Source organism: Canis aureus, chromosome Y, assembly GCF_053574225.1.
Source record: "Canis aureus isolate CA01 chromosome Y, VMU_Caureus_v.1.0, whole genome shotgun sequence".
NCBI lineage: Eukaryota > Metazoa > Chordata > Mammalia > Carnivora > Canidae > Canis > Canis aureus.
In genome coordinates this window covers 1,650,385-1,676,555 of record NC_135650.1, presented here as the reverse complement: position 1 = coordinate 1,676,555, position 26,171 = coordinate 1,650,385, and the positions used below count along the sequence as shown (strand labels likewise).

The 26,171-nt window shown below is 45.5% G+C and overlaps 1 pseudogene; it reads left to right on the top strand.

Annotated features, from left to right (window-relative positions):
* The first annotated feature begins 3,763 nt into the window (after window positions 1–3,763).
* Window positions 3,764–5,783, top strand: LOC144309406 (testis-specific Y-encoded protein 3-like; annotated as a pseudogene).
* Window positions 5,784–26,171: the final 20,388 nt, after the last annotated feature.

Sequence of the window (26,171 nt, the reverse complement as noted above, 5' to 3'; positions counted from 1 at the left end):
GCTTAGAGGAAATTAAACGTGTGAAAACGCAAAGCTGCCCACTCTCAGCTCCCCTCCCTCTCCTGGAGCATCATGCCAATGCTCAGGAAGCTATGCCTGAAACTCTCTGTCGGACCTACGTCTCTGTTGATTGATGACCCGGACCACGAACAAGGGCACTCGGGCACAAAGGGAACAAATGTCCTGTAGCACACATGCTGCCTGTTCAGAGAGGTCGATGACAGGAATTCATGGGCTTATAGGGCTCTGGGGCCCGCCAGCAGGTGAGCGTATCCACTGCCCCTCAGATTCTTCATGTTATTATCCAGGCAGAGAGAGGATTGTGTAGGACTATGCCCCACCCCTTTGCTTCTGGTTCACTGTTGCCCTGACCATGACCTTGCCTGGCTCTGTCTGCTTATGCCATCTGTCTGCAATCTGACAGTTGTGCCTATGCACAGACATGAGCAGCTGTGTCTCCCCAAGTGCCTTGGGCTTGGCAAGTCTCTGCTTTGCCAAAGTACCTCTGGTGGACCTACGGCTTTAGGAGTAAGAGCTGCTTCCCCCGGGCATCTCTGGGTGGCTCAGTGGTTTAGCGTTACTTACAGCCCAGGGCATGATCCTGAGTCCCGGGATGGAGTCCCAAGTTGGGCTCCATGAATGGAGCCTGGAAGTCCCTCTGCCTGTGGCTCTGCCTCTTTCTCCCTCTGTGTGTTTTGTGTGTCTCTTTAAATAAAAGTAGAAAAAGGAGCCTAAGAGAAAAATAAAAATAACCAAAAAAGAGCTGAGCCTCTGAGTCCGTCTGCCTCTGAAGGAGACCCCAATTGTTTCCTTTCAGGACCCAGTGCCTCTGCTTTTGCAACGGTGTGCACTACTTGTTTGGTGGAGGCCTGAGGAGTCACATAAGGCTCCAGTCTAGGAGAGGCAGGGAGCATAGAGGCCTCAGGGACTCAGCAGGCCTCGCAGAATGCACGAGGTCTGGTCCCCATCCCCCCTGAAAATCCGCACACTCCACCCCACCCTGGCTGGGTGGCTGAGGGTGGTGGGTGGCTGGGGAGCCTGTGGTGGACGGGGGATGGTGTCCGTGGGAGCCAGATCCTGCCTGGCTCACTTATGACTGTCTGCCCCATCGTGCAGGTCCAGGAGAGATACACAAATGCACAGCGTGGCGCAGTGACTGGGGCACCTCGTAGTGAATGCAGAGCCCTCTGCCAGGCCAAGTAAGGAAGGGCTCCTGCATGGCTGCCTGCCACCAGCCGGACCACCCAGATTTATTTATTTATTTATTTATTTATTTATTTATTTATTTATTTATTTATTATTTATTTATTTATTTATTCATTCATTCATTCATTCATTCATTTTTTCATAGATGAGTGCTTTTATTTCAGAGGGTAACCTGAACAGTCACCCTCTATAAAACATAAAAAAATGCAAGGGAAAATCGACCAAACACCCTTGAAATACATAGCTGAGACCACAAGGTATTGCATATGGTTGGGATGATTTTAAAATTACAGACTTGTAAATGCAATGCAAAAAAAATCTGTATACCTTTCATCCGGCTCCCTCAGAGGTGAACATCTCCTGACCACACTCCAATGATAAAAACGAAGAGACAGAAATGTGTACACTAGGACTAAACTACAGACAGCACTCAGATTCCGCCAGTTATTCCAATGAAGGTGCTTCTTCCACTTGATCATGATAGCACATTACACTTCGTTGTCACATCTCTTTCGTTTCCGTGACACTTCTTTTCTCTTTCCTAATTGTTCAAGATGTTGACAATTTTGAAGGATACTAGTAACCTATATTATAGAATGTCTCTCAGTTCACTTTTATCTGATGCTTTCTCATGAGTAGACAGGAGTTAAGCTCTCTTTTGGGGCAAAAACACCAGGGATGGGAAATTGATCACATCATACCCTGCTCTGTGTCTCCCAGGCAGACAGCATGGTCAGCTCTCAAGGCTCTGGACTGAGAAGTCTCCTGATTCTTCCTCCAACTGTAGATCTGACAATGGCACTCATGCCTGTCCCTCCCCCTGAATAGATTTTTTTACAAAATCTGTTCCTTTTCTCCAACAACACATTTTCACCAATGCCCTAAGTTTCAGTGTGCTATTTATCTTTCGGCCCAGACATGAAGGATGTTATTCAATATGGATAATAGGGGTCATGATCTGAGCCTTGCTCCGGCTCCTCTCGTGGTGGCTGCTGTTCCTTTGCTCCTGGTGTGTACCATCAAGGGAACTTTCCACAGCAAGCACTCTCTCTAATCCTCTCTGTGATGCATCTTGTAAGGTCGATGCGAGAAAAGCCCTCAAGATGTTTCAGACTTCCCCAGGTTTTGTGGTCATCATGGGATTCACTGTCTTGCAAGTGAACACTACCCTGAATGAATTCTAGTCACTATCTTCTGCCTGTGTCCTCTCCAAGTGAGCCAGAGCTCCCGTCTTTTCCTCAGGCTTTAGGATGCGTGCGTGGTTGCCCTGCAACCTCAAATCCCTTACGAGTTAGTGAAAAATTATGAATTCAAAGATTTTGTTTTCGGCTCTCCTTCTTAACTGCAAAGTGGGAGTGACAATCTTTCTGGCTCTTCACATCCTCAAAGGACCTCCTGGATGTAAACGCTCTGGTGCCAGCAGGTGGTGCCACAGGACGCAGTGAGCGGCATGCTCTCGGGGATCTCCTGGGCATCGTCTGGCAGATGTCAGCCAGGAAAATGGCCAGAGACATGGACGGGGGCTGGAGGACACCGACCCGACCTCCGCCGAGGCGGCTGTTCGGTCTCCCAGAACCCCTTCCACTGCCTTGCCCCTGATTGGCAGGGCCTTCCTTGGGGCCAAGATCCAGGACGTAACTCCAGGGGCACAGGTGTCTGGCAGCAGGGCACAGGTGAGTCAGGGCACAGGTGTCTGGCAGCAGGCGGCAGGCCAGGAGCCTCTCTGCGCCTGGCCACCTCCTTGCCCGCGCCTCCTGGCGGCGGCCCTAAGGGGGCGTATTTCCGCTTGCCACGAGCTGGGCCATTGCGGGGACTCGCAGACTCGGACCTCCAGTGCCTTCCCTCACAGCGGCCCAGCTCCCTACAGGCCCGTGGCGGGGGGGCGTTGGGAACCGGGCCGGGGCCCCATGGAGAGCGAGACAGGGTCCAGGGAAGCTGGGCTTGCCCCGGCATCCTGGCCCTGTTTCATGCTGGAATGGAGAATTCAGGCAGCCGGGGCCCGTGGGGACATAGGCACCCGAGGGATGAGGGGACGCTGCAGTCCCTAGGTGTTGGGACCATGGAGGAGCGTGTGCATGAAGCCAGGGCCAGGAGGGAGACCGAGCAGGCCCTGCTGCTTGTGGAGTTGGTGCTGGCGGTGGAAGACACCATGGTGGTGGTTGAGGTCATAGAAGGGGCGGCGGCTGACAACCGTGAGGAGGCAGAGGAAGAGAGGCAGAGGGAGGGGGAGTCTCAGGCGGTGGGGGAGGAGGAGGAGTGTGAGCATGAGGAGGACTCGGGGGAGGAATCTGAGGAGGGGGCGCAGTTTGAAGCGGACTACGAGGAGGCTGATGAGAAGAAGACTGACAACGAGGAATCTGATGAGGAGACCGGGACTGATGATGACAAGGAGACTGAAGATGACAGGCGTGAGGTGGACGATGAATCCAAGCAGGACGACGAGGAGGATGTGGTGATGGCTCACGAGGAACAGGGGGAGGCTGAGGAGGAGCTCGTCATGTCTGAGACAGAGTACATGCTTGAATAAGAGGCTAATCTTCAGGAAGAGGAACATAAGATGGAGGAGGCCATGGAGGAGGGCCAGGAAGAGGAAGACACCAGTGAGCTGCAAGACAAGCAGCAAGGGTCAGAGCATCCAGAGGCAGGGCTGAGTCCATTGGAGTGCCTGCTGGAGGCTCTCGAGGCACTTCGGGCAGACATGGAGCCCACCAATGGAAGAGGCAGGCAATCCTTTGTTATGTTCCAGATCAGGCTGGGTCAGAGAAGGCGCCATTGCCTGCAACAGCGAAGCGCTCACATGCAGGGCATCCGTGGCTTCTGGGCCAAGGCTGTATCCTTGCTGCTGTGGAGTAAGGACCCCAAGGTGATGGGGGTGGGGGGGACGTGGGGGGCTGGGGGTGGGGGGTCTGTGCCAACTGGGATGTGAGGAGGGCAGGGGCGCTGTGGGGTATGGGCATCCCTCGGACAGCATTGGTGAACGCTCCCCACCCGTCCTGGGGTGGGAGTCGTGACAATGCTCATGCCCCGGTGATCGCCACAGCCTTGGGAGCCCGCTTGAGGATGGGCTCCTCCTGGGCTGGATCATCCCCAGAGGCAGCGAGTGTCAAGTGCGTGGGATGACATGTGGTCCGGGTCACACGTGGGAGTGGCAGCAGGGTCTCTGCACTGACCACAGCTACCACAAAGCCCCTTTTCGCCTAGGCACACTGCTGCAGCCAGGGGGCTGCGTGTGCCCCCCTCTGACCTGGTCGTCCAGAGCCAGGGATGTGTGCTGTCCCGGGAGCAGCCCACTGTTCCTTGTCATAGGCCCACAGGCATGTGCAGTGGACAGGGTGCGGGGAGGGGCATGTCGAGGGACACACAGCTCCCGTCCCATGGCAGCACACACATGGGCAGCAGCCCGAGGCCCAGTGGGCCATGCTCAGTGCAGCCTGTGCAGATGGCCTGGGAGCTGGCGGGAGGACGGGGCGCCAGGGCCATGCTGCTGTGCGGGCCTGCGGTGTTGTTCTAGCTCTCGCATCTTCAGCCCCAGAAGTGTCCTTGACCTAAAACAGTTTGGGAACCACCCCCAGCTGTCAGCCGTGATCAGTGAGCAAGATCTGTGCATGCTTCCCTTCATGACGAACCTGAAGGTCTGGCCCAGGGCACGGAAGAGGGTCCTGGGACAGGAGGCGAGGGGCTAGGACACGTGATTCGTGAGCTGAGGCTGCAAGGGGGAGGCCTCAGAATAGAGGTGTCACCACACTCCCCGGGAACCCCCAACCCCGTCCCCGTGTCCCCCACTTGTCGGCAGGTGCAGGAAGTCACCTTTCCCAGTGCTTGCCGCAGGATCCTGCTGTTCTTTGGCAGGAACTCCTACTTCCAGAATGAAGTCCTCGTGAAGGAGTATGTCATCAGTGCTGCTGGTAAGACAGCTCGGCATGACTGCCTGCCGGCCTGCCTGCCTGCCTGCCGGCCTGCAGGCCTGCCTGGAAGCGGCGGGTGGACGGTGGAAGCGGGTTCACTGTGCAGCACTGTCTCACGTGCCGGTTGCCCTGCAGGCTACAGAGTGTCGCACTCCACTCCCATCCAGTGGTCCCAGCACTATGAACGAATGGGAAGCCTACCGCCGCCAGCACCACGACAACGGCCTTAACTTCTTCAACTGGTTCTCTGGCCACAACCTTGCCGGGTCAGGCAGGATCGCTGAGGTGGGGCCCTGTGACAGACTGGGTCAGTGAGCTCGCTGGGTCCCCCAGCTGCTACGGGTGGGGATGCGAGTCCTGCTCTCTCTTTCCTGCCAGATCATCATGGATGACCTGTGGCCCAATGTCCTCAAGTACTATGAGAGGAAGAAGGCACTGGGAGAGGGAAGCCACAGGAGGAGAGGTGAGCACCCGAGGGTGCGGGTGTGGAAATGGGGGGTCTCGGGTGACTTTGATGACACACTGAGGCTGTGGGTGGCCCTGACAGGGAGTGACCACAGGTCAAATTGGCATCATCCCCCTGAACCAGGGAGGCTGGGGAAGGGCCGTGCCAAACGGCTCATGCCTGGGAAAGCTCAAGGCATTGGGAAAGGGCTCTGGCATTGGGAATGAGCCGTGCCAGAGAAGCAAAGCCAGCTGAGCTGCACCACCTGTGCGAATGGTCCTGGTGGGGCCCTGAACCCCGTCCTCTGATGCCCGAGTACCACCAGACTTGTGGGCATGGCGAAGGTGTCCCTGGCCACCCCTGACACCATGCATAGGTGAAACTTTGCAACAAGGCACTAGGCTGGGGTGGAATCACTGCAGCGATCCCTTTAGTCTCCACTGGCGTCCCCACCACCGCCTAAAAGGCACACAGAGAACCCTGGCCAGCATGCCGACATTAAGGAGCACGAGTTTGAATTCCGTGGGTGCGTGCGTGGAGGAAACCTAAAAGCAGAACCCTCCACGCTCCTAGGGGGTGCTGCGGGGGCCAGGAGAATCATAGCCATTGGAGCCAGGCCAAGAATCACTCGTGCGTCGGCCCCTTGGCCCAGAGACCATACAGACTTGTGTCATGGCCGCCTGGCTGTCTGTGTCCCTGCGTGTACATGAGACCCTGGGTATTTCTGTCCCTGCCAGGGAGCTTCAAGATGCTGAGATGAATATGAGGCGACGGCACACTTGTCCACAGCTGTTGCAAACAGTGGTCAACATGGCTCTCCTGCATAGGAGATCGCTGAGGACAATGGGGTGGTGCTGACACATCAGACAGATGATGGGGCTCCAGGAAATTTCATTAAAAGTTCGAAACACAAGATCGTGTGCTTCTCTGTGTGTGTGCGTGTGTGAATGTGTGTTTGTGCACCGGTCTGCAGGGCCCTGCTTTTTTGGGCGACCTGCGTTTTCCCGAAACATGGCAGCCTGCTGTACAACTGAGGTTTACCTCTGTGTCCCGACATCAACAGCCTGGGGAACAGGTGGACCCGCAAGCCAGCCGAGAGGACTTGACCCCACTGGCCAACCTCATCGGAGGGGGCAGCGCACTGCCCCATACTGTCAACTGTTCTATGCCAAGAGAGCAAATGAGGAGAGTCCATGACCTGACTGGGGTGTAAGTCTTTCCTGGGGAGATTACAGAGTTCAGGGGAAGGCAGTGAGTGATGGACCAGGGCCTAAGAGTCCGGTACTCAGTTTGGCTGCATGGTGATGACAGTCTTGTGTGGTGGGGGATGCTCACCTTAGAGACTCAGCCAAATGTGTTGCATGAATGCATAGGGAGCAGGGCTCACCCATTACGATTCTGCTGAAGCCAGTGCCAGTGCTCTCCATTGGTGGGTTAACGTGCTCGCTGCTGATGAGACTTTGGCTCCTCAGGAACAGAAACATCTTAGGATGTTCGGGACCACCAATCAGGTCTTGAGCCAGCAGTACGGGTGAGGGGCCAGGGGCAGGTGTAGATGAGGAATTATGACACTGTGTTTCAGGCCCAGGTCACCAGGCAAATTCATCAACTGCAGAACAGAGTTATGCATGCAAGCACTTGTGCAGTCAAAGCATACCGCCTCAGTCACCGCACAACAGACACTCACACTGACGCCTGTGCATGTGCACCCATGTACACACACACTCCTGCTGACCTGCACTAGCTTCCTCGCCTGTACTGAAACCAACACTCATGCTGACACCCACACTCACCTGTACCTGTTTAGAGAGATGCTGGCATCGTCTCGCACTCAGCTCTATCACCCATAATGACCCACACCTCAGTCCCTCCTGCTGCCACACAGGCACAACCATACTGATGTGTGCTCTTTTCCTGAGACTGCCTGACACCTACTATTACCTCACCAGCACACTGCGACTGACACACACACTGCCACGTACTCACCTACATCATGACAGCTCTTTGACACCGGCTGCTACTTACACACTCTCTCCCTCTTTCTATTTTTTTAAACTTTTTTTTCTTTATTTATTTATGATAGTCAGAGAGAGAGAGAGAGAGAGAGAGAGAGGGGCAGAGACACAGGCAGAGGGAGAAGCAGGCTCCATGCACCGGGAGCCCGACGTAGACTCCAAACCAAACTGCTGCGCCGCCCAGGGATCCCTCTCTCCCTCTTTCTGACACCCATTTCTGTACTGACACACACTCACACCTACACACACACACAAACACACACACACACACACACACACATAATCCCTTGCCTATGGTGACACGATTTCTCATCCTGGCATTCACCCACTTACTGGCACTTACCCATATGCTCAATTGGAACAGGGAAGCACAGCCCACACACACTCACGTGCCAGCACACACCACTCACACACATAGCTATGGACACACAGTCACTCATACTGATGTACACGCTCATACCTTGGGACATACACACACATAGGAACCTGTGTGTGAAACACACTTTCCTGCTCCTTCGACATGCATAAACTCGTGTACTGTTCGATACCCACGCTCCTACTGACCCTCACACTCACCCCCTGGAACCGACATATGCTCACACGATCCCAATGAATGACCCACTCCCTCAAGGATGGGCCGGCATCGACACAAGCTCCCTCGCGCATAATCAATGGTAAGTCAAAGTCCTATAAAGAAATACAAATTTGCGAAATGTAAGTACATGGACAATTTAAATAGTTTTCAGTTTAGTTAGTAACTCTTGTTTTTGCTTTGAAAATGATCGAACAAAAAAAAAAGAAAATGATCGAACAGACTGACTTACACAAAACCAAATATTACTCTCTGTTTTGGAAAACATTTTGCGTCAAGATAGAAGTCTATCACATCAACAACTGAAACAGCTGTGGACTGAGCTATACAAGAGCAGAGGGTGTTTTGGCTATTTGTGTTAATGAATGACGTTCTGCTAGCTGAAATCACTCTAGATGCTGATAGCATAGGTGTGTTCAATGGAATCCCAAGCAACAACAGTCACTTACTATATACAAAAAGTGAATGGAGAGTGAATTAAAAGAGGTTGACAGAATGCATTCAAAGAATACAGTCCAGCTATATTCTACACATAAGACAATCACTTTTATTCAAAAGCCATAGATCATATCAGATGACAGAAAAGCACATTTCATACAAATACTACCTAAAAAGAGAAGTGCTTATAGCCTTAGACAAAATACAGCTTTAAACCAAAAATTTAAGATAGCAAGAAGAGAAATACAAAGTATCATGTAACAACACACAATGAACATATACGAACCAAAACTAATGAAATTACAAGTAGAAATACAAAGCCCTAAAAAATGCTTAAGGACTCCAATGCTCTCCTCTTAATGCAATCACAGCATGGTGAAATACAAGACTGCCATGACACAATATACCAGAAGTATACATGATACTCTACCCAGTAACACTGGCATATACTTGTTTCAAAGTGCACAGAGGACATTCTCCACATTACACCACATATCAGGACACAGATAAAATCTCACTAGACTTCAAAACATACAAATCATATAAAGCATCTTCTCTGACCACAGTGAGAGGAAATTAGAGATCAATAACGGGAACAAAACAGAAAAATTAGAAAATTTGTGGAAATTAAACAATATAGACAAAACAACCAGTGAATCAAAAAGGAAATCAGAAGGGAAATTGGAAAATACTTGGAGATAAATGCAAACAAACAAAACAATACATCAACACTTAGAAGCTAGAACAGTGTATGCTAAGGCGGAAACTTGTATTTGTAAATGCTAAACTCAAAACGTTTTTCGCAAAACACCTAGCTTGACAACTTAAGGCGGTAGAAGAGGATAAAACAAACACGTGGAAGGCAGAAGGAAGGAAATACAAAAAAGGTTAGAGCACTGATGGAAAAGAAATGACAAAAGCAACAAAAACCAGTTCTTTGAAGGATTAACACAATTGACAAACCTTTAACTACTTTGCTTAAGAAACAGACAAGTCTCAATTTGATGAACTACAATTTGACAATGGAGTCACTATTACCTATTTTACAAATTAGACGACTCAATTACGATCAGATATAAAGCGGCATGACAGACAATGACACAAAAATATAGCGATTATAGGATACTATGAAAATTACAGACATGGTGTTTTTAAAAACAAAATTTTTGCTGATTTGAATTAAAAATTGATCAATTAAATTTGATCTTTTTAAAAGATTTTATTTATTCATGAGACAGAGAGGTAGAGAGAGAGAGAGAGAGGCAGAGACACAAGCAGAGGGAGAAGCAGGCTCCATGCAGGGAGCCAGATGGTGGGATATGGGACTGGATCCAGGGACTCCAGGATCAAACCCTGGGCCAAAGGCTAGTGCTAAACCACTGAGCCATCCAGGCATTCCAAGACCTTTTGATTTTTAAATGTGTTTTTTTTCTTTTTTTTTTCTTTTTTTTTTTAAATTTATGATAGGCACACAGTGAGAGAGAGAGAGAGAGAGGTAGAGACACAGGCAGAGGGAGAAGCAGGCTCCATGCACTGGGAGCCTGACGTGGGATTCGATCCCGGGTCTCCAGGATCGTGCCCTGGGCCAAAGGCAGGCGCCAAACCGCTGCGCCACCCAGGGATCCCGATTTTTAAATGTGTTGACCACCATTACTTACCTCTTAGTATTGCTCTCACTGGACCCCATAAGTTTGGCAGTTCTATTTCCATTTTCGTTTGTATCAAGCAATATTTTCCTAGTTTCCCTTGTACGTACTTCTTAGACACCTTCGTTATTTCAAAATTTGGTTTCCAGGTACCTGTGAATTTTTCCATTTGCCCTTCCAGTCTTGATTTTAGTTTTATCCCATTAGTGGGGAAGGTACATGATATGAATTCAATTTACCTAAAGCCTTTTCTAATATCTAATGTTATGCTACGTACTGGTGGAGATAACAATGTGTAAATATGGTGTCCATATGCATTACAGGTAACTATGAAAGAAACTACAGGTAAGGAGTTTTTATAAATGTGATTTTTGAACAATGGCAACATACCTCAATTTTTTGCACAATTTCTCTTCAGTTATTATACCAACAGCAGCCCCCGTTTTAGTTGAAGAGTAACACATTTATTTATTGTTTTCTAATTTGAGTATTGACATAGTTGTTACATTAGTTTCAGGTGTACAATATACTGATTGGACAGGTCTAAACTTGTGGTATTCTCCTTCAAGAATGGCTGCCATCTGTCCCCATTGTGGTCACAATATCATGGACTGTGCCTTTTATTCCTTTTCTTTTTTTAAGATTTTTATTTATTCATGAGAGACACAGGGAGAGGCAGAGATACAGGCAGAGGGAGAAGAAAGTTGCCTGTGGGGAGCCAGATGTGGGACTGGATCCCAGCAGTGCAGGATCACGCCCTCAGCTGAAGGCAGCTGCTCAACCAGTGAACTATCCAGACATCCCTGTGCTATTTATCTTTGAGACTTATTTGTGCCATAATCGGAAGTCTGATATACTCCCCTCACCCAGTGTGACCATTCTTACATTCGCCTCTGGCAACCATCACTTTGTTCCATGTGCTAATGGATATAATTCTGCTTTCTGTTTGTTACGGGATTCCAGCTCCAGCTGGGGTGGGTCTCTCAAAGGAAAGGCCAGAGTCCACAAATGACGAGACTGGTGCACACACACAGAGTCAGGGTGCATACATCTTTTCCTGGTGATTTCGGAGGGGCTTTATTTACATCATTTTACATTGCCTTGTTTTCCCAGGTTCTGTTTCAGTAGATAATTATATTTTCCATTTTATCGCAAGCACCTTAGAGCATTCTAAAGGTTAAGAATTATAACCAAAGTTAAGACATACTTAGATAATAATACACTTATGCCTGGTGACTTCAATGTAGCGCTTCCTAAAATCGACAGATTTGCTAAGCAGAGCATCTCCAAAGCAACAAGAGCTTTAATTTGTTTATCTTTTAATAATAATTTTATTTTTTCTTGGTGTTCAACTTGCCATCATACAGAATAACACCCAGTGCTCATCCCGTCAAGTGCCCCCCTCAGTGCCCATCACCCATTCATCCCCATGCACCGCTCTCCTCCCCTTCCAACACCCCTAGTTGGTTTCCATGAGTTAGGAGTCTTTATATCCTGTCTCCCTTTCTGATATTTCCTACCGATTTCTTCTCCATTCGCTTATATTCCCTTTCACTATTATTTATATTCCCCAAATGAATGACAACATATAATGTTTACATATAATGTTTGTCTTTCGCTGATTGACTTACTTCACTCAGCATAATACCCACCGGTTCCATCCCCGTTGAAGTAAATGATAGGTATTTGTCATTTCTAATGGCTGATTAATATTCCATTGTACATAAACCGCATCTTCTTTATCCATTCATCTTTTGATGGACACCGAGAGTCCCTCAACAGTTTGGTAATTGTCCACACAGTTTTCCAGAGTGGCTGGACCAGTTCACCAACAGTGCAAGAGGGTTCCGTTTTCTACACATCCTCTCCAACATTTGCGGTTTCCTGACTTGTTGATTTTCCCATTCTCACTGGTGTGAGGTAGTATCTCATTGTGGTTTTGATTTGTATTTTCCTGATGGCAAGTGATACAGAGCTTGTTGGCCATGTCTATGTCTTCCTCTGTGAGATTTCTCTTCATGTCTTTTGCCCATTTCATGATTGGATTATTTGTTTCTTTGCTGTTGAGTTTAATAAGTTCTTTATAGATCTTGAACACTAGCCCTGTATCTGATATGTCTATTGCAAATATCTTTTCCCATTCTGTAAGTTGTCTTTTAGTTTTGTTGACTGTATCCATTGCTGTGCAAAACCTTCTTGATGAAGTCCCAATGGTTCATATTTGCTTTTGTTTCTTTTGCCTTCATGGATGTATCTTGGCAAGAAGTTACTGTGGCCAAGTTCAAAAAGGGTGTTGCCGGTGTTCTCCTCAAGGATTTCAATGGAATCTTGTCTCACATTTAGATCTTTCATCCATTTTGGGTTTATCTTTGTGTATCTTGAAAGAGATTGGTCTAGTTTCATTCTTCTGCATGTGGATGTCCAATTTTCCAGGCCACCATTTATTGAAGAGAATGTCTTTCTTCCAATGGATAGTCTTTCCTTCTTAAACATTTTTTTTTTATTTTTTTTATTTATTTATGATAGGCACACAGTGAGAGAGAGAGAGGCAGAGACACAGGCAGAGGGAGAAGCAGGCTCCATGCACCGGGAGCCCGACGTGGGATTCGATCCCGGGTCTCCAGGATCGCGCCCTGGGCCAAAGGCAGGCGCTAAACCGCTGCGCCACCCAGGGATCCCCTAGTCTTTCCTTCTTTATTGAATATTAGTTGGCCATAAAGTTCAGGGTCCACTTCTGGGTTCTCTATTGTTTTCCATTGATCTATGTGTCTGTTTTTGTGCCAGTACCACACTGTCTTGCTGACCGCAGCTTTGTAGTACAACCTGAAATCTGGCAGTGTGATGCCCCCAGATATGGTTTTCTTTTTTAAAATTCCCCTGGCTATTCGGGGTCTTTCTGATTCCACATAAATCTTAAAATAATTTGTTCTAACTCTCTGAAGAAAGTCCATGGGATTTTGATAGGGAGTGCATTAAACGTGTAAATTACCCTGGGTATCATTGATTTTCACAGTATTAATTCTGCCAATCCATGAGCATGGAATATGTTTCATCTCTTTGTGTCTTCCTCAATTTCTTTCAGAAGTGTTCTATAGTGTTTAGGGTATAGATCCTTTATCTCTTTGGTTAGGTTTATTCCTAGGTATCCTATGATTTTTGGTGCAATTGTAAATAGGATTGACTCCTTACTTTCTCTTTCTTCAGCCTCATTGTTAGTGTATAGAAATGCCGTTGATTTCTCGGCATAGATTTTGTATCCTGCCATGCCGCCAAATTGCTGTATTAGTTCTAGCAATCTTGGGGTCGAGGATTTTGGGTTTTCTATCTTGAGTACCACGTCATTGGCGAAGAGGGAGAGTTTGACTCCTTTTTGCCAATTTGAATGCCTTTAATGTCTTTTTGTTGTCTGACTGCTGAGGCAAGGACTTCCAGTACTATGTTGAATAGCAGTGGTGAGAGTGGACACCCTGTCTTTTTCCTGATCTTAGGGGAAAGGCTCCCAGTGCTTCCCCATTGAGAATGATATTTGTTGTGGGCTTTTTGCAGATGGCTTTTAAGATGTTGAGGAATGTTTCCTCTATCCCTACACTCTGAAGAGTTTTGATCAGGAATGGATGCTGTATATCCTCAAATGCTTTCTCCACATCTAATGAGAAGATCATATGGTTCTTAGCTTTTCTCTTGCTGATATGATGAATCACATTGTTTTACGAGTGTTGAACCAGTCTTGTGTCCCAGATAAATCCTACGTGGTCATGGTGAACAACCGCTGAGCCACAGCAGCTGCCCTCTCCTTTATTTTTAATGGATAATTTCGCTAGATGGAGTATTTATGATTGGCAATATTTTTTTTAGCACTTTGATTATATCATCCCACTTTCTCCTTGCTTGTAACGTTTGGAGTGAGAGATCTGCTCGTCAATTATCCAATTGGTTTCTTTGTGTATTATGGTCTCCTTTTCTCTTGATGCATTTAGGATCTCTCTTGGTCTTTGATTCTTGAGTTTTATGGCAGAGTGTTGGAGAAGATCATTTGAACCATAGGAATTGGGATCCCTGGGTGGTGCAGCGGTTTAATGCCTGCCTATGGCCCAGGGCGCGATCTTGGAGACTCAGGATCGAATCCCACATGGGATCCCAGTGCATGGAGCCTGCTTCTCCCTCTGCCTATGTCTCTGCCTCTCTCTCTGTGTGTGTGACTATCATAAATAAATAAAAATTACAAAAATAAAAAATGAACCATAGGAATGGGGTAGTGTGTATCTTCATGGTTTTGGATTTCATTCGCTCCCCAGTTTGGGAAAGTTCTCACCCACTATTTCTTTAAAAAAAACTTTCTACTGCCTCTCTCTCTCTCTTCCCCTTTTGGATTTCTAGGGTTTGGGTATTGTGATTTTTCAGTGGTGCTTCATAGGTCTAGGAGGCTTCTTTTACTCTGTTTATACAGGGGTATTTCATACTGGGCTATTTCAAGGTTCCTCTCCTGTTTTACTGATTCTTTTCTCTGTTTGGTCTCTCCTGATGTTGGTGTTCACTATTGAATTCTCTATTGTGTTCACTGGGTTCTTCATCTCCAGAATTCATTTGCTTCTCTCTTTGTGATTTCTGTCTCTGTTAATGTTACATTTGTCTTATGTATTTCTGTTATTGCTGATGTCAATGAATTGTCTTCCTGTGGTGTTTCTCTAGCCTCTCAGTTTACTTAAATAACACATTTGAACGCTTCATTTGACCGTTTTCCTACCAGCAGTGGTTCCTTTCTCTCCATAGCCTCACCAACATTTTTTTTAATTTTTTTTATTTATTTATGATAGTTACAGAGAGAGAGAGAGAGAGGCAGAGACACAGGCAGAGGGAGAAGCAGGCTCCATGCACCGGGAGCCCGATGTGGGATTCGATCCCGGGTCTCCAGGATCGCGCCCTGGGCCAAAGGCAGGCGCCAAACCTCTGCGCCACCCAGGGATCCCCTCACCAACATTTTGTTTCATGTGTTGTTGATTCTAGCCATTTGGACAGGTAGAATGGAATACATGTGGTAGTGCTGATTTGCATTTCCCTGATGATGAGAGATGTTGTGCATGTTTCCATGTCAGGTGTCGGTCTGTTGGCCATTGGGATGTCTTCTTTTGAAAAATGATTCTCTGGTTCTCAGATTTTCTGCCCTTCTTTCAATGAAGTTATTAGTCTTTTTGACTAATCATTCTTTATGTAGATTGGGCACTAAACCCTTATTAGGTATATTTCTTCCACTCAGTAGACTGATTTCTGATTTCTTTATGGTTCCCTCCTGTATGCCAAAGGTCTCTGAAATTTTGGTGTCATTTCAACAGTTTTATTTTAGTTCTGTTGCCTTGCTATGGGAAGTGAGGGATTTTTTTAAATCATGAATGGATGTTTGAGATGTACTGATTTTCATCTTTCATTTTGGTTGGGTGGTGCATCGCACTGATGGCTGATTAATTTGCAAATATAAAGCCATCCCTACATCCCCTGAAAAAGAATGTGCTAATTGTGCTGAATGACCACTGGTTGTGCTGAATGACCCCCATAATACTTATAAACCTTGAAGGTGTCCCATAAATCCCTTAGATTTCATTTTCTATTCTGACTTTTTCTATTGCTTCTTTGACTCAAGAATGCAAATGGCTTGTCTTGTGTTCATTTATTCTTTCTTCTGCTTGATCAAGTTTGATGGAAAACCTTTCTAGTGAATGTTTCAGTTACTGTATTGTTCATATCCATGCATCTGCTTATTTCCTCTTTATACTTTCTCTTTCAGGTCCTGTTCTCATTTAACACGGACATCATTCTCTTTTTAATTCTGTTGTCCGCCTCCTCTTTTTGCTGCTTGTTCACCTTTAGAATGGTTGTTTTGAATTCTTTGTCAGGTATTTCTTAAGCCTTTTCTTGTGGGCCATTTATTATCTTGAGTTGGCCATGTTTTCCTGTTTGTGTGTGTGTCCTTTGCGATCTTTTATTGGCCCTTCATTTGGCATTTAGGGGAAAAGCTGGGTTTCTCAGTTTTTTCAGACTGGCCTCATAGAGGGAAAGACCTTCACCTGTCAGCTTAAGTAGAGCATCTGACCCTCTTGCACTTCTTGAGAGTAAGTGTTCTCTTGAGTTGTAAATGTAGTTTCCCAGTGAAAGATGTCTCTGTTCTTAAGACCCAATAATCTTTTAGTGTCCTCTGTCTGTGGTACAGCAGGCTCTCAGGTCTCTCTCCATTGGTCATTTTCTTGCTGTCAGTTCCAAAGCATTGGCTCTGATATGCACTGTGTTGATCCAAAAGTCCTATGTTGAAGCTTTTAGTCGTAATGTGACTGTATATGGAGATGAGGCCTTTAGGAGGTAATGGATGTTAAATGAGGTCATAAAAATGTTTGTTTGTAACCCAATAGGACTGTGGCCTTATAACAAAAAAAGTGGCCATCTTCCAATTCTCCTGGAGTGTCCTAACCAGACAAAATCATCCAGAATCCTTACTGATACTTTCCAAATTTCCAGAACTATAAGAAATACAGTTTAAGGGTCTCAATCTGTTTTATTCAGTTAAGGTAGCCTGAAAACTTAATACGGCACCAAAAATGCCCCATTCACTTCAGTATTCTGAGTCAGCCACTGCAAACTTAGAGCATTTGACACACACTCCACCCATCATTTATCTAGGGAGAAGCTGGGGGTTTTAATCCCTGATGTCCTTGCATTAACCTGAGTGAGGATACTGTTCCCTGTAGATTCAACACATTTTCTTACCTGCATCATTACCCCTCTTCTAATGTTTAGTCAGTGTCTCCATGGAACGAAGCCTGAGGATTCCAATTTCTCCATTTGTTGAGGTCGCTCAACTTGTGGCTTTAATACAATCTTTATCAGTCTCACCATTTTTGGATAAGTAGAAAAATTTATCCTAAAATGCATAAAAAATCAGAAGGGATATCAAATAATGAAAACTAACCAAAAAATAGCTAATCTTTGGTCTTGAATTTCCTGTTAACAAAATTCAGAGTAAAGCTACAGTAAGTAAAGTAGTATGGTACTAGCATTAAGGCATACATTTTGAACAACGGAATGTAATCTAGGAATAAACCTAAGCAATGAGGTAAAAGAAATATATCCTAAAAGCTATAGACCACTTATGAAAGAAACTGAGAAAGACAAAAAGAGATGGAAATATATTCCATGCTCATGGATTGGCAGAATTAATACTGTGAAAATGTCAATGTTACCCAGGGCAATTTACACTTATAATGGAATCCCTATCAAAATAACATGGACTTTCTTCAGACAGATAGAACAAATTATTTTAAGATTTGTATGGAATCAGAAAAGACCCTGAGAGGGATCCCTGGGTGGCGCAGCGGTTTGGCGCCTGCCTTTGACCCAGGGCGCGATCCTGGAGACCCGGGATCGAATCCCACGTCGGGCTCCCGGTGCTTGGAGCCTGCTTCTCCCTCTGCCTGTGTCTCTGCCCCTCTCTCTCTCTCTCTCTCTCTCTCTCTCTGTGACTGTCATAAATAAATAAAAATTAAAAAAAAAAAAAAGAAAAGACCCTGAGAGCCAGGGGAATTTTAAAAAAGAAAACCATATCTTGGGGCAACACAATGCCAGATCAGGTTGCACTACAAAGCTGTGGTCATCAAGACAGTGTGGTAAAGGCACAAAAACAGACACATGGATCAGTGGAACACAACAAGAACCCAGAAGTGGTCCCTGAACTTCATGGACAACTAATATTCGATAAAGGAGGAAAGACTATCCACTGGAAGAAAGACAGTCTCTTCATTAAATGGTGGCTTGGAAAATTGGACATCCACAGGCAGAAGAATGAAAGTAGGCCACTCTCTGGCACCATACACAGAGATAACTCAAAATGGATGAAAGATCTAAATGGGAGACAAGAGTCCACAAAATCCCAGAGCAGAACACAGGCAACACCTTTTTGAAAATCGGCCTCAGTAACTTCTTGCAAGATACATCCATGAAGGCCAGGGAAACAAAAGCATAAATGAACTATAGGTACTTCATCAAGACAACAAGCTTTGCACAGCAAAGGATACCATCAACAAAACTAAAAGACAACCTACACAATGGGAGAAGATATTTGCAAATGACGTAGCAGATAAAGGGATAGATTCCAGGATCTATGAAGACTTTCTTCCACTCAACACCAAAGAAAGAAACAACCCAGTCATGAAATGGGAAAAGACATGAAGAGAAATATCACAGAGGAAGTCAAACGCATGGCCAACATGCACATGAGAAAATGCTATGCATCACTTTCCATCAGGGAAATAAAATCAAAACCTCAATGACATACCACCTCACACCGGTAAGAATGTGGAAAATAAACAAGGCAGGAAACCACAAATGTTGGAGAGGATGCGGAGACAAGGGAAGCCTCTTACCCTGTTGGTGGGAATGTGAACTGGTGCAGCCACTCTGGAAAACTGTGTGGAGGTTCCTCGAAGAGTTGAAGATAGACCTGTTCTACGACAAAGCAATTGCACTGCTGGGGATTGACCCCAGAGTTTCAGATGCAATGAAATGGCGGGACACCTGCACCCCGATGTTTCCAGCAGCAATGTCCACAATAGCCAAACTGTGGAAGGAGCCTCGGTTTCCATCGAAAGATGAATGGCTATAGAAGATAGATGAGGTTCACGTACACAATGGAATATTAGTCAGCCATTAGAAACGACAGATACCCAGCATTTGCTTCCACGTGGATGGAACTGGAGGGTATTACGCTGAGTGAAGTGAGTCAATCGGAGAAGGACAATAGTGTATGTTCTCATTCGTTTAGGGAATATAAATAATAGTGAAAGGGATTTTAAGGGAAGGGAGGAGAAATGTGTGGGAAATATCAGAATGGGAGACAGAACGTAAAGACTCCTAACTCTGGGAACCGACAAGGGGTGGTGGAAAGGGAGGACGGCGGGGTTGGGGTGAGTGGGTGACGGGCACTGACAGGGACACTTCACGGGATGAGCACTGGCATGTGTTATTCTGTATGTTGGTAAATGGAACACCAATAAATAAATAAATTGATTATTAAAAATTAAATAATAAAATGATAAACATAGTAGGAAGAGCTATACGCCAATAAGTTAGGCAATCTAGAGGAAGCGGACGCATTCCTGGAAGGCCACAGACTACCAAAATTGGAAAAGGGAAGAAATAGAAAACCCGAACGGGCCGAAAACCAGGGAGGAATTTGAAGCAGTCATCAGAAAACTCCCAAGACACACAAGTCCAGGGCCAGATGGCTTCGCAGGGGAATTCTATTAAACCTTTAAAGAAGAAACCATACCTATTCCACTACAGTTGTTTGGAAAGACAGGAAGAGATGGAGAACTTCCAAATTCGTTCTTTGAGGCCAGCATCATCTTATTTCTAAAACCAGACCAAGACCCCACCGAAAAGGAGAACTAGAGACCAATATCCATGATGAACATGGATGCAAAAGTACTCAACAAGACTTGGCCAATACGATCCAACAGTACAGTAAGAAAACTTATGTTCACCGTGAGCAAATAGGATTCATCCCTGGGACACAAGGCTGGTTCAACACGTAAAAAAAAAAAAAATATATATATATATATATATATATATATATGTAAAAAAATAAAAAATCAATGTGATTCATCATATCAGCAACAGACGAAACAAGAACCGCATGATCCTCTCGTTAGATGCAGAGAAAGCATTTAAGAAAACACAGCATCCATTCATGATAAAACTCTTCAGAGTATAGGGATAGAGGGATCATTCCTCAACATCTTCAAAGCCAGGTACGAAAAGCCCACAGCAAAAATTCTCAATGCGGAAGCACTGGGAGTCTTTCCCATAAGATCAGTAACAAGACAGGGAGGTCAACACGCACCACTGCTATTCCAAAAGAGTCCTGGAAGTCCTAGCCTCAGCAATCAGACGATGAAGAGACCTTGAAGGCCATCAAATTGGCAAAGAAGAAGTCAAACTCTCCCTCTTCGCCGAATGACATGACAGTCTACGCAGAAAACCCAGAAGCATCCACCCCAAGATTGCTAGAACTCATACGGCAGTTTGGTAGCATGGCAGGAGACAAGATCAATGCCAGAAATCAGTGGCATTTCCATACACTGACAATGAGACTGAAGAAAGAGAAATTAAGGCGCCAATCCCATTGACAACTGCACCCAGAAGCGTAAGATACCTAGGAATAAACCTAACCGAAGAGGCAAAGGAGCTATACCCTAAAAGGTATAGAGCACTTCTGAAAGCTAACAAGGAAGACAAAAAGACATGGAAACGTATTCCATGCTCATGGATTGGCAGAATTAACCTTTTGAAAGTGTCCATGTTACCCTGGGCCATTGACACGTTTAATGCGCTCCCTATCAAAATAACCTGGACTCTCTTGAGAGAGTTAGAACAAGTAATTTTAAGATCGGTATGGAATCAGAAAAGCCCGTGAAAGCCAGGGGAATTTTAGAAAAGAAAACCATATCTGGGGGCATCATCACAATGCCAGATTCCTGGTGGTACTACAGAGCTGCGGTCATCGAGACAGTGTGGTACTGGCACAAAAACAGACACATGGATCAGTGGAACACAATAGAGAACCCAGAAGTGGCCCCTGAACTTCATGGTCACCTAATATTCGATAAAGGAGGAAAGACTATCCACTGGAAGCAAGACAGTCACTTCAGGAAATGGTGGCCTGGAAAATTGCACATCCACAGGCAGAAGAATGAATGAAACTAGACCACTCTCTTCTTGCACCATACACATTTCGAGATAACTCAAAATGGATGAAAGATCTAAATGGGAGACAAGAGTCCATCAAAATCCCAGAGGAGAACACAGGCAACAAACGCCTTTTTAGAAAAAGGCCACAGTAACTTCTTGCCAAGATACATCCATGAAAGCCAAAGAAACAAAAGAAAAAATGAACTATTGGGGCTTCATCAAGAAAAGAAGCTTTTGCACAGCAAAGGATACCATCAACAAAACTAAAAGACAACCTACACAGTGGGAGAAGATATTTGCAAATGACGTAAGAGATAAAGGGCTAGTTTCCAGGATCTACGAAGAACTTCATAAACTCGACACCAGAGAAACAAATAATCCGATCATGAAATGGGCAAATACGTGAAGAGAGATCTCACAGAGGAAGTCATACGCATGGCCAACATGCACATGAGAAAATGCTCTGCATCACTTGACATCAGGGAAATACAAATCAAAACCTCAATGACATACCACCTCACACCAGTGAGAATGTGGAAAATAAACAAGGCAGGAGACCACAAATGTTGGAGAGGATACGGAGAAAAGGGAACCCTCTTACCCTGTTGGTGGGAATGTGAACTGGTGCAGCCACTCTGGAAAACTGTGTGGAGGATCCTAGAAGAGTTACAGATAGACCTGGTCTACGACCCAGCAATTGCACTGCTGGGGATTGACCCCAGAGTTTCAGATGCATTGAAATGGTGGGACACCTGCACCCCGATGTTTCTAGCAGCAATGTCCACAATAGCCAAACTGTGGAAGGAGCCTCGGTTTCCATCGAAAGATGAATGGCTAAAGAAGATAGATGAGGTTCACGTACACAATGGAATATTACTCAGGCATTAGAAACGACAGATACCCAGCATTTGCTTCCACGTGGATGGAACTGGAGGGTATTACGCTGAGTGAAGTGAGTCAATCAGACAAGGACAAACAGTGTATGTTCTCATTCGTTTGGGGAATATAAATAATAGTGAAAGGGATTCTAAGGGGAGGGAGGAGAAATGTGTGGGAAATATCAGAACGGGAGACAGAACGTAAAGACTCCTAACTCTGGGAAACGAACAAGGGGTGGTGGAAGGGGAGGAGGGCGGGGGTGGGGTGAGTGGGTGACGGGCACTGACAGGGACACTTCACGGGATGAGCACTGGCATGTGTTATTCTGTATGTTGGTAAATGGAACACCAATAAATAAATAAATTGATTATTAAAAATTAAATAATAAAATGATAAACATAGTAGGAAGAGCTATACGCCAATAAGTTAGGCAATCTAGAGGAAGGGGACGCATTCCTGGAAGGCCACAGACTACCAAACTTGGAAAGGGGAAAAAATAGAAAACCCGAACGGGCCGAAAACCAGGGAGGAATTTGAAGCAGTCATCAGAAACCTCCCAAGACACGCAAGTCTTGGGCCAGATGGCTTCCCAGGGGAATTCTATCAAACCTTTAAAGAAGAAACCATACCTATTCTACTACATCTGTTTCGAAAGACAGGAAGAGATGGAGTACTTCCAAATTCGTTCTTGAGGCCAGCATCACTTTATTTCTAAAACCAGACCAAGACCCCACCGAAAGGGAGAATTAGAGACCAATATCCCTGATGAACATGGATGCATAAGTTCTCAACAAGACACTGGCCAATAGGATCCAACAGTACATTAAGAAAACTAACTGTTCACCATGAGCAAATAGGATTCATCCCTGGGACACAAGGCTGGTTCAACACGTAAAAAAATATATATAAAAAAATAAAAATAAATAATCAATGTGATTCATCATATCAGCAACAGACGAAACAAGAACCGCATGATCCTCTCGTTAGACGCAGAGAAAGCATTTAAGAAAACACAGCATCCATTCCTGATAAAACTCTTCAGAGTGTAGGGATAGAGGGATCATTCTTCAACATCTTCAAAGCCAGGTACGAAAAGCCCACAGCAAATATTCTCAATGCGGAAGCACTGGGAGCCTTTCCCCTAAGATCAGGAACAAGACAGGGAGGTCCACACTCACCACTGCTATTCCACAAGAGTACTGGAAGTTCTAGCCTCAGCAATCAGGCGACGAAGAGACCTTGAAGGCCATCAAATTGGCCAAGAAGAAGTAAAACTCTCCCTCTTCGCCGAATGACAGGACAGTCTACGCAGAAAACCCAGAAGCATCCACCCCAAGATGGCTAGAACTCATACGGCAGTTGGTAGCATGGCAGGATACAAGCTCAATGCCAGAAATCAGTGGCATTTCCATACACTGACAATGATACTGAAGAAAGAGAAATTAAGGCGCCAATCCATTTGACAACTGCACCCAGAAGCGTAAGATACCTAGGAATAAACCTAACCGAAGAGGCAAAGGAGCTATACCCTAAAAGCTATAGAGCACTTCTGAAAGCTATCGAGGAAGACACAAAGAGATGGAAACGTATTCCATGCTCATGGATTGGCAGAATTAACCTTTTGAAAGTGTCCATGTTACCCAGGGCCATTTACACGTTTAATGCGCTCCCTATCAAAATACCATGGACTCTCTTGAGAGAGTTAGAACATGTTATTTTAAGATCTGTATGGAATCAGAAAAGACCGCGAATAGCCAGGGGAATTTTAGAAAAGAAAACCATATCTGGGGGCATCACCACAATGCCAGATTTCAGGTGGTACTGCAAAGCTGCGGTCATCGAGACAGTGTGGTACTGGCACAAAAACAGACACATGGATCAGTGGAACACAATAGAGAACCCAGAAGTGGCCCCTGAACTTCATGGTCACCTAATATTCGATAAAGGAGGAAAGACTATCCACTGGAAGCAAGACAGTCTCTTCAGGAAATGGTGGCCTGGAAAATTGCACATCCACAGGCAGAAGAATGAATGAAACTAGACCACTCTCTTCTTGCACCATACACATTTCGAGATAACTCAAAATGGATGAAAGATCTAAATGGGAGACAAGAGTCCATCAAAATCCCAGAGGAGAACACAGGCAACAAACGCCTTTTTGGAAATCGGCCACAGTAACTTCTTGCCAAGATACATCCATGAAGGCCAAGAAACAAAAGCAAAAAGGAACTATTGGGACTTCATCAAGACAAGAAGCTTTTGCACAGCAAAGGATACCATCAACAAAACTAAAAGACAACCTACACAGTGGGAGAAGATTTTCGCAAATGACGTATCAGATAAAGGGCTGGTTTCCAGGATCTACGAAGCACTTCTTAAACTCGACACCAGAGAAACAAACAATCCGAACTTGAAATGGGCAAAGACGTGAAGAGAGATCTCACAGAGGAAGTCATACGCATGGCCAACATGCACATGAGAAAATGCTCTGCATCACTTGCCATCAGGGAAATACAAATCAAAACCTCAATGACATACCACCTCACACCAGTGAGAATGTGGAAAATAAACAAGGCCGGAGACCACAAATGTTGGAGAGGATGCGGAGAAAAGGGAACCCTCTTACCCTGTTGGTGGGAATGTGAACTGGTGCAGCCACTCTGGAAAACTGTGTGGAATCCTCGAAGAGTTACAGATAGACCTGGTCTACGACCCAGCAATTGCACTGCTGGGGATTGACCCCAGAGTTTCAGATGCATTGAAATGGTGGGACACCTGCACCCCGATGTTTCCAGCAGCAATGTCCACAATAGCCAAACTGTGGAAGGAGCCTTGGTTTCCATCGAAAGATGAATGGCTAAAGAAGATAGATGAGGTTCACGTACACAATGGAATATTACTCAGGCATTAGAAACGACAGATACCCAGCATTTGCTTCCACGTGGATGGAACTGGAGGGTATTACGCTGAGTGAAGTGAGTCAATCGGAGAAGGACAAACAGTGTATGTTCTCATTCGTTTGGGGAATATAAATACTAGTGAAAGGGATTCTAAGGGAAGGGAGGAGAAATGTGTGGGAAATATCAGAACGGGAGACAGAACGTAAAGACTCCTAACTCTGGGAAACGAACAAGGGGTGGTGGAAGGGGAGGAGGGCGGGTGTGGGGTGAGTGGGTGACTGGCACTGACAGGGACACTTCACGGGATGAGCACTGGCATGTGTTATTCTGTATGTTGGTAAATGGAACACCAATAAATAAATAAATTTATTATTAAAAAAATAAATAATAAAATGATAAACATAGTAGGAAGAGCTATACGCCAATAAGTTAGGCGATCTAGAGGAAGGGGACGCATTCCTGGAAGGCCACAGACTACCAAAATTGAAAAGGGGAAGAAATAGAAAACCCGAACGAGCCGAAAACCAGGGAGGAATTTGAAGCAGTCATCAGAAACCTCCCAAGACACGCAAGTCCTGGTCCAGATGGCTTCCCAGGGGAATTCTATCAATCCTTTAAAGAAGAAACCATACCTATTCTACTACAGCTGTTTGGAAAGCAGGAAGAGATGGAGTACTTCAAAATCCGTTCTTTGAGGCCAGCATCACCTTATTTCTAAAACCAGACCAACCCCACCGAAAAGGAGAATTAGAGACCAATATCCCTGATGAACATGGATGCAAAATTTCTCAACAAGACACTGGCCAATAGGATCCAACAGTACATTAAGAAAACTAACTGTTCACCATGAGCAAATAGGATTCATCCCTGGGACACAAGGCTGGTTCAACACGTAAAACAATATATATAAAAAAATAAAAATAAAAAATCAATGTGATTCATCATATCAGCAACAGATGAAACAAGAACCGCATGATCCTCTCGTTCGACGCAGAGAAAGCATTTAAGAAAACACAGCATCCATTCCTTTTTTTTTTTTTATTGGTGTTCAATTTACTAACATACAGAATAACACCCAGTGCCCGTCACCCATTCACTCCCACCCCCCGCCCTCCTCCCCTTCTACCACTCCTAGTTCGTTTCCCAGAGTTAGCAGTCTTTATGTTCTGTCTCCCTTTCTGATATTTCCCACACATTTCTTCTCCCTTCCCTTATTTTCCCTTTCACTATTATTTATATTCCCCAAATGAATGAGAACATATAATGTTTGTCCTTCTCCGACTGACTTACTTCCCTCAGCATAATACCCTCCAGTTCCATCCACGTTGAAGCAAATGGTGGGTATTTGTCATTTCTAATAGCTGAGTAATATTCCATTGTATACATAAACCACATCTTCTTTATCCATTCATCT